This window comes from Rhinopithecus roxellana, chromosome 11 (assembly GCF_007565055.1).
Source record: "Rhinopithecus roxellana isolate Shanxi Qingling chromosome 11, ASM756505v1, whole genome shotgun sequence".
Lineage (NCBI taxonomy): Eukaryota > Metazoa > Chordata > Mammalia > Primates > Cercopithecidae > Rhinopithecus > Rhinopithecus roxellana.
In genome coordinates, this window is record NC_044559.1 from 87,771,187 (window position 1) to 87,780,671 (window position 9,485).

Consider the following 9,485-nt stretch of genomic DNA (forward strand, 5'->3'; position numbering starts at 1 on the left):
TGTATCTCTGCTTCCTTCCCCCGGGATAGTGACTACAAGTTTTCTAATAACCACACATGATAATTGCTTTTGGAAAGCCTAGTGTTTATCTTTCCCTCTGCGCTGTTTACTCCTTGGGGTAGCTGAGCTGAGCTCCATCCAGCAGGTCATACCCCAGCAGGTTCAGGGGCTACGTGGTGACATGGGTATTCGTTTCTGTCCGCCCTGGCTGAAAGATCCTTGGAGAGCTGGCTTGACCCTGGAAAACATAGACGCAGCGAATGAGAGAACACCAGCTCCCTGACCAATTGTACACCAGTGACTTGAGGTCGGTTACCAGGCAAAAGCACATGGTGATTGAGTGAGCCTGAAACTATCCAGGCAGCCCTAGGAAGTAGGCCTAGTAGGTGGTCTTCTTTTTTTTTTTTTTTTTTGAGACGGAGTCTCGCTCTGTCGCCCAGGCTGGAGTACAGTGGCATGATCTCAGCTCACTGCAAGCTCCGCCTCCCGGGTTTATGCCATTCTCCTGCCTCAGCCTCCCCAGTAGCTGGGACTACAGGCGCCCGCTGCCACTCCCGGCTACGTTTTTGTATTTTCGGTAGAGACGGGTTTTCACTGTGTTAGCCAGGATGGTCTTGATCTCCTGACCTCGTGATCTGCCCGCCTCAGCCTCCCAAAGTGCTGGGATTACAGGCGTGAGCCACCACACCTGGCCGCCTTCTTTTTTTTTTATTTTTATTTATTTATTTATTTATTTTTGAGACAGGGTCTTGCTCTGTCACCCAATTTGGAGTGCAGTGTCATGATCATAGTTCACTGTAACCTCCACCTCCTAGGCTCAAGTGATCCTCCCACTTCAACCTCCCAAGTAGTTGGGACTACAGGTGCATGCCACCACGCCTGGCTAATTTTTTATTTTTAGTAAAGACAAGGTCTCACTGTGTTGCCCAGGCTGGTCTCAAACTCCTGAGCTCAAGCAATCCTCCTGCCTCAGCCTCCCATGGTGCTGGGATTACAGGTGTGAGCCACTGTGCCCACCCTAGAATCAGTTTGTTGATATCCACACAGTAACTTGCTGGGATGTTGATTGGGATTGCATTGAATCTATAGACCAAGATACCAGCCCCAGGAGGTGAGTCTGTGTCCACATTTTTATGATCAAAAATGTTAGAAAGGTTGAAAAAAAAATAGTGCAACTGTCAACCATAGCCACCATCTAGAGTCAGTTAACATTTAACATTTTTCCATATTTGCTCTAATCTTTCTGTGTGTGTGTTGAAATCGTTTTTGGCTAAACTATTCAAAAATAAGTTGTTGAAATCACGATGCCTTAGTCCTAAATACTTCAGTATACATCTTCTAAAGTATAAGGATGTTCTCTCACATAGCTGTAATACTTCTGTCTCAACTACGAAAATTTAAAATAGTTCCTTAATATTAATTATCTAATCCTTGTTCAAATTTCTCCAATTGTTCCTGAAATAGACTTTATGCTAGATTTTTGAACCAAGATTCAATCAAGGTCCACACATTGCATTTGGTTGTTAAGTACCTTTTAAAAAATGTGTTAGTGTTAAAAAATTCAGAAGAGTCCAATTCACTTTTTCAATGATATTGGCTATTTAAAGTGACCAGGCCAGTTGTTTTGTAAATGTACAAGTTTTTGGATTTGCCTATTTGTCATAGTAACACTTAACTATTTTCCCTATGTATTTATTTTTAGAAGTAAACCTTGATTCATTTATGCCAAATTCGGTAATTCTATTCCCTTTCCCAGTGGTTAGATTAAGAATGACCACATGATATAATTCCAAAAAGATGACTGGGAGGCTTCTTGAAAAAATTACTCCCAGTTTGGGCAACATGGGAGGGATGAGTGCCGTTTTGCACCGTGGCAAAACCCCGTCTCTACAAAAAACATGAAAAAAAAATTACCTGGGTGTGGTGGTGCATACCTGTGGTCCCTGCTACCTGGGAGGCTGAGGCAGGAGGATTGCTTGAGTCCAGGAGACGAAGGCTGCAGTGAGCAAAGATTGCACTGAGTGTGGCTTCTGCTCAGCAGCCAGTGTGACACTGAGGCCCTCAGTCTGGCAGCCTGCAAGGAACTGAATGCAGCCCACGGCCATGTGAGACTGGGTTTTTGGTTTTTGGGTTTTGTTGAGACAGAGTCTTGCTCTGTCACCCAGGCTGAAGTGCAATGGTGCGATCTCGGCTCACTGCAACCTCCACCTCCCAGGTTCAAGCGATTCTCCTGCCTCAGCCTCCTGAGTAGCTGGGACTACAGGTGCGAGCCACCAAGCCTGGCTAATTTTTTGTATTTTTAGTAGAGACAGGGTTTCACCGTGTTAGCCAGGATGGTCTTGATCATCTGACCTCATTATCTGCCCGCCTCAGCCTCCCGAAGTGCTGGGATTACAGACGTGAGCCACTGCACCCGGCCCCACCAGTTCTTTAATCTTACAATTTTTGGGGATCGGGAGTCCAGGGAGAGCTTAGCTGGATCCTCTGCTTCAGGGTCTCACAAAGATGGAATCCCAGGGTCAGCCAATGCGACAGTCTCATCCAAGACTTGACTGAGGAAGGGCTCAATTCCAGTCTCACATGGCCGTGGGCAGCATTCAGTTCCTTGCAGGCTGCCAGACTGAGGCCTCAGTGTCACACTGGCTGCTGAGCAGAAGCCACACTCAGTTCCCTGACATGTGACTCTCTCCATGTGGCAGCTCACAACATAGAAGCTGCTTCACCAAAGCCAGCAAGGGAGAGAGAGGGTCTCCTAGTGACATGGCTGTTACAATTGTATGTATCATGAGCACATGTGTGTAATCGCAGAGAGCCCATCACCTTTGCCATATTCCACTGATGAGAAGCAAGTCACAGGTTCCATATCACAACAAGGGATGATGCCAAGAGCATCATCACAACAAGGGATGATTCAAGAGCTCATGAAGCCCACCTTAGACGCTGTCCTCTATAGAAGTAATGGCTTCTCTCTGGAGTTGTGGCTGCAGACATCTGTACTCAAAAGAAGACAAGGCAGAGGGCAAAAGCCTTCCCAATGAAGATGGCAGAGTGGAAAGATGGAAAGAAGCCAGGTCTTTGATAATGTGACTAAACCACTCTATCTTTGGACTCCTAATTACATGAGATAATCCTTATGGCTTAAGCCATTTTGAATGGCGTTTTTTGTATTTTCAACGTAAAGCATTTTCTATCATAGATGATTTTGGTGGAGGTAATAAAATAATAAATAACTAATGAACCCATTAGAATGTCCTCAGATGCAAAGAGGTACACAGTGCTGTCTGAGTCCAGACAAGGAGGAGTTTCCTTCCAGCTGGAGAGCCAGAAGAAACTTCATGAAGGACATTTTGAAGAAAAGGTAAGTCTAGGCCGGGCGCGGTGGCTCAAGCCTGTAATCCCAGCACTTTGGGAGGCCGAGACGGGCGGATCACGAGGTCAGGAGATCAAGACCATCCTGGCTAACATGGTGAAACCCCGTCTCTACTAAAAATACAAAAATCTAGCCGGGCGACCTGGCGGACGCCTGTAGTCCCAGCTACTCAGGAGGCTGAGGCAGGAGAATGGCGTGAACCCAGGAGGCGGAGCTTGCAGTGAGCTGAGATCCGGCCACTGCACTCCAGCCTGGGCGACAGAGCGAGACTCCGTCTCAAAAAAAAAAAAAAAAAGAAAAGGTAAGTCTAGATGAGGGAAGATGTGAAAGGATGTTCCAAGGGAAGAAGGCCATGGAAGACAGAGGTGAGAAGGGGTTGCTGGTGTGTTTGATACACGATGGGCAGTGAGAAAAAATTACACTGGGGCCAGATTTCCAAGGCAAAAGCCAGGGAGTTGAAGCCAACTGCTAAGTAGTAGGGAGCTGCCTGAGATTTGTTAATGAGTTGGAATCAAAAGGTGGGAATCTCAGTGTTTGAGAGGAGGACTACTTTCCCTCAACCCAACAGACAGGAGGCTTATGGCTTCATCATTTTGAAATAAAAAGTGTCTGAGGTCAGGAGTTGGAGACGAGCCTTGCCAGCATGCTGACACCCCATCTCTACTAAAAATACAACAAATCAGCCGGGCATGGTGGTAGCTAGACTATAGTCCCAGCTACTTGGGAGGCTGAGGCAGAAGAATCGCTTAAACCCAGGAGACGGGGGTTGCAGTGAGCCGAGATTGTGCCACTGCACTCCAGCCTAGGCAACAGAGCGAGACTCCATCTCAAATTATGTATGTGTGTGTGTGTGTATATATATATGTATGTATATATTTGATAATCTGAATGAAACAGATGCTTTCCTAGGGGAATAAATTCTAATTTTGGTGGTACAAGAAGAATTAGAAAATATAAATAGACCAATATCACAGAAGAAAAGTGTGTCAAAGTGATGCAAAACACATGAGGCCTCGCTTGTCTTAACAGTAAGTTCTAGAAAACCTTTATGAAACAAACAGGCAAGAGCACATGATGAACTAGAATCTCATGTGAAGACAGGCGCCAGGTTTGCCTTATGAATGAAAGGATTGTTTATAAAATCAGGTCATGTAATTTACTGCAATATGTTGGTACTATCTCTGGGTAAGAGAGTGGGGATATGGGTGGAGAAAAGGGTTTTAACTACTATCATTTGGGTGATGGGATTACTCTGGGTGAAGGAATTACTGGTGCTTTTTTTTTTTCAAAATAATAGCTTTATTGAGATATAATTCAAATACCATACAATGTACCCACCTGAGGTATACAATTCAGTGGTTTTTAGTTTATTTGTGGAGCTATGTGATTTACCACAATCAATTTTAGAACATTACTACCGGGCACAGTGACTCACACCTATAATCCTAGCACTTTGGGAGGCCAAGGCAGGTAGAACAACTGAGGTCAGGAGTTCAAGACCAGCCTGGCCAGCATGGTGAAACCCCATCTCTGCTAAAAATACAAAAATTAGCCAGGTGTAGTGGTGCACGTCTGTAGTCCCAGCTACCTGGGAGGCTGAAGCAGGAGAATTACTTGAACCCGAGGCAGAGGTTGTGGTGAGCTGGAATTGTGCCACTGCACTCCAGCCTGGGTGACAGAGGGAGATTCTGTCTCAATAACAACAACAAAAAATTAGAACATTGTCATCACCCCCAGATGAAACTCTCTACCCACGAGCAGTCAGTCGCTCCCCATTTCCTCCCAAGCCGCCCAGCCCCAGGCAACCATTCATCTACTCCCTGTCTCTCTAAATTTACCTCTTCTGGACATTTCACATAAACAGGATCATGCCGTACATGTCCTTGTGTGTCTGGCTTCTTTCACTTGGCATAGTGCTCAAGATTCATCCATGTTGGAGCATGAATCCACAGTTCATTCCTTTTTATTGCCAAATCCTATTTGATTGCATGGCTATTCCAGATTTCGTTATTAATCGGTTGATGGACATTTGGGTTGTTTCCATTTTTTGCCTCCTATGAGTAATGCTGCCGTGAACACTCATGCATAGGTTTCTGTGTGGATGTAAGTTCTGCTTTCTCTTGGGTAAATGCCTAGGAGAGGATTCATTGTCATAGGGTGACTCCATGTTTAACATTTTGAGGAGACGCCAGACTGTTTTCCAAAGTGGCTGCGCTGGTGCTTTTTATTTTCTTTATGTGCTCAAATGTTTACATTTTTCTTAAATTAAATAGATACCATTTCTACACCCAGGCTGTTTGTTGTTGTTGCTGTTGTTGTTGTTTTTGAGATGGAGTCTCGCTCTGTCGCCCAGGCTGGAGTGCAGTGGCACGATCTTGACTCACTGCAGGCTCTGCCTCCCGGGTTCACACCATTCTCCTGCCTCAGCCTCCCAAGTAGCTGGGACTACAGGCGCCCGCCACCACGCCCAGCTAATTTTTTGTATTTTTAGTAGAGACGGGGTTTCACCATGTTAGCCAAGATGGTCTTGATCTCCTGACCTTGTGATCCGCCGGCCTGGGCCTCCCAAAGTGCTGGGATTACAGGCGTGAGCCACCGCGCCCAGCCCACCCAGACTGTTTTTTACAGTATTTTTTGATGGTATCAAAGCTCCAGAATGCTCAGGGAAGGTAAAGACCAAGAGGAATCGTGGATGAATTAAATAGTTAACAACTAAAAGCCAAATATTTGCAGATTGAAGCTGAAAACTGGGTACCATCTGATAATATACCCACATCTCTCAGGCCAGTGTTTCCCAGCCTGGGGTTCCAACTCTGAGGCACACAACAACCTTAGGTGGCACAGAGGAGAATCTTTTTATAAAACATTTTCTAATTATTTTAACACAATCAGAAAAATCAACTAACACATCAAACTCATGATTATACAGCTCTAATTTCTTGCAAATGAAGCTTTTATAAGTGGGTCAATTTAAGGAAAAAATATTATAAATAAAAATATAAGGCTGGGCGCAGTGGCTCATGCCTGTAATCCCAGCACTTTGGGAGGCCGAGACGGGCAGATCACGAGGTCAGGAGATCGAGACCACCCCGGCTAACACGGTGAAATCCCATCTCTACAAAAAATACAAAAAAACTAGCCGGGCATGGTGATGGGCCCCTGTAGTCCCAGCTACTCAAGAGGCTGAGGCAGGAGAATGGCGTAAACCCAGGAGGCGGCTTGCAGTGAGCCGAGATTGCACCACTGCACTCCAGCCTGGGCGACAGAGCTAGACTCTGTCTCAAAAAAAAAAAAAAAAATATATATATATATATATATGCGCATATATATATAAGCATTACATAGATATGACCAAAATATGATGAAGGTGGCATGCAAAGACCTGAAGTTTGAGAAACACTGTCCCTGGGATAGTATTTTAATAAAGGATCCTTGAATCTCACCTTAGTCTTTTTTTTTTGAGACAGTCTGTCGCCCAAGCTGGAGTGCAACGATGCGATCCTGGCTCACTGCAACCTCCGCCCCCGGGGTTCAAGGGATTCTAGTGCCTCTGCCTCCCAAGTGGCTGAGACTACAGGCATGCACCATCACACCCTACTGATTTTTTAAATTTTTAGTAGAGATGGGGTTTCCATGTTGGCCTCGAACTCCTGACCTCAAGTGATCCACCTGCCTCGGCCTCCCAAACTGCTGAGGTTCCAGGTGTGAGCCACCGCGCCCAGCCAGCTCACCAAGTCTTTAAGGCCCAAGGGATGGACAGTTGCCTGGGTCTTTTTTTTTTTTTTTTTTTTTTTTTTTGAGATGGAGTCTTGCTCTGTCGCCCAGGCTGGAGTGCAGTGGCCAGATCTCAGCTCACTGCAAGCTCCGCCCCCCGGGTTTACGCCATTCTCCTGCCTCAGCCTCCCGAGTAGCTGGGACTACAGGCGCCCGCCACCTCGCCCGGCTAGTTTTTTGTATTTTTTAGTAGAGACGGGGTTTCACCGTATTAGCCAGGATGGTCTCGATCTCCTGACCTCATGATCCGCCCGTCTCGGCCTCCCAAAGTGCTGGGATTACAGGCTGGAGCCACCGTGCCCGGCCTGCCTGGGTCTTTGTGCTCCCCACCTCAGCCTTCACCCCACAGGGGCCCTCACTCCCCTCCCCCTGCTGACCCCATTGGGGACCTGTGACCCACGGGCTGTTATGTTCCCATGAAAGCAAATTTAATTTCCTTTATGTTCGTTACATGCAATTTTTTTTTTTTCTGGTCTGTTTCCAAAAGAAACAGTCCCGAGACGATTTTTCAAATGTAAAACCACATATTTATGGAGTGTCTACTACATTGCAAAGCAATGTGCTGGGCACTATGGGATGGTTTTTTTTGTTTGTTTTGTTTTGTTTTTAAGTATAAGACAATTCCGACCCTCCAGAACATAGTTGAGTAGGCGAAATAAATCATGCCCACATTCAAATTCAAATTCAAAACAGTCGTCCTGAGACAGAGACAGGATTACCCTCCAAGCCTGTGCTAAGGACTAGCTGTGTGACGTGGGGTGAGTCGTTGACCCTCTCTGCGTCTCAGCCTCTTCACAGTTGCACTCTGGATGATGGTAATGCCTCTCTCCTAAGCGGGTGTGAGGGTTAAATGAGACAAGATGAAGTGATATGTGTAGCAGATGTTGGTGACCTGCTCAGAGCTCCTTGGCCACATCCAAGTTCACCTGCACCTTCCCCAGGTGGCAGCTCTTCCTCCTCTGAGCTTCTGTCTTTCTGACTCTGAAAGGTGTTTTGTGTTCCTTGCAGGGCTTCAGACCAGGCCCACTCAGCGGAGGGAGGAGGTGAGGCCCCCAGGGGCACCCCCAGGCAGCAGAAGACAGCGTCCATGGATGGCGCCCTGCCTCCAGTGCGCTGAGGGAGCAACACTGAGGTGTTGCTTGTGTTTTCTCAGAAGGTCCCCAGCAGGACCAAGCCTCTTCGCCCACAGCCATGACCTGTTGGTGCATGCAGGCTTGACTGGCTTTCCTCCTTCCCTTCCTTCCCCCCATCCCACTTTCCAAATTAACCACCTTCCCACCAGTCCTCCATCCAATGTCTGCTGTTCGGGGAACCCAAACTAAGTGGAGACACTGGTTCGCATTTGGCACTCAGTAGACATCCCCTGCCTCAGCAAAGAAGTGAAACAAGCTTTAGCCGCAGAAGATGCTCCCATGAAGTGACGGGATTGGTTGCTAAGTGAAGAGCACAGGCCGTAAGTATTGCAGGAATCAAGAGGGGAAAAATCCATTTTGGCTCATTAGCAAGCAAATGGCACCATCCATGGAAAGCTTTGACTTTTTAAGCCATTGCGGATCTCAGCTCTCAGTTAACTTACAAATTGAGACACTACAGAGTGGAAAATGACTAGAAAGACTTAGACCCAGCCAGTCCTGGTACCAAGCCCAGGCCGCCCTGACCAAAGGCTGGAGTGGCCTCTATTGACACTCCCCAACAACTCCCTGCATGAGCCGCCCCATATATGTTCTAGGATTTCCGGAATTGCATTTAGCAGCATTCAGGGAATAGGCCGAGCAGGTGCATTTCCCAAAAACTCCCCTGCAGAGGTGCCTGGAGAAGGGATTTATGAGCCGCTGCATCTCTGTTTCCTTCTTTGGCATTTATTGGCTTTTTGATGAATGTTAGAGCAATTTTTCTGTCAACAGCTTCTCATTAGGGGCCTGGTGATGTTCTTTCTGACCATTATTTTACTCAATATCATGCCTGGTCACTGTGAGGAGAAGAGGTTCCACTTAGAAACCATTCATCTTCACAACAGCAAAGGCCCAGATAATCCCACTCCAATACTCCTGCTCCGACAGCTGCCCTGGGGCACACACTGAGTGCTCAGACAGATGCAGGACCCTAATGAAGGGCTTGTCGGCAGGCAGTGTGCAGCGCTGTTCCTTTAAAGACCTATTTCAAGTTTGATTCTGTTTCTTTTTAAAATAAGTTATAGGGAACTTGTTGGTGAAGTAATCGCTAAAACTTACTTTTTAGAGATGACAGATGCTTATGACAAATGACAAGCCTGCCTTGGAAGAGTCTGGAGCTAGCAGGTACTGGAAGGACATGTCCAGTTGCCTTAATGGGCTGTTTATTT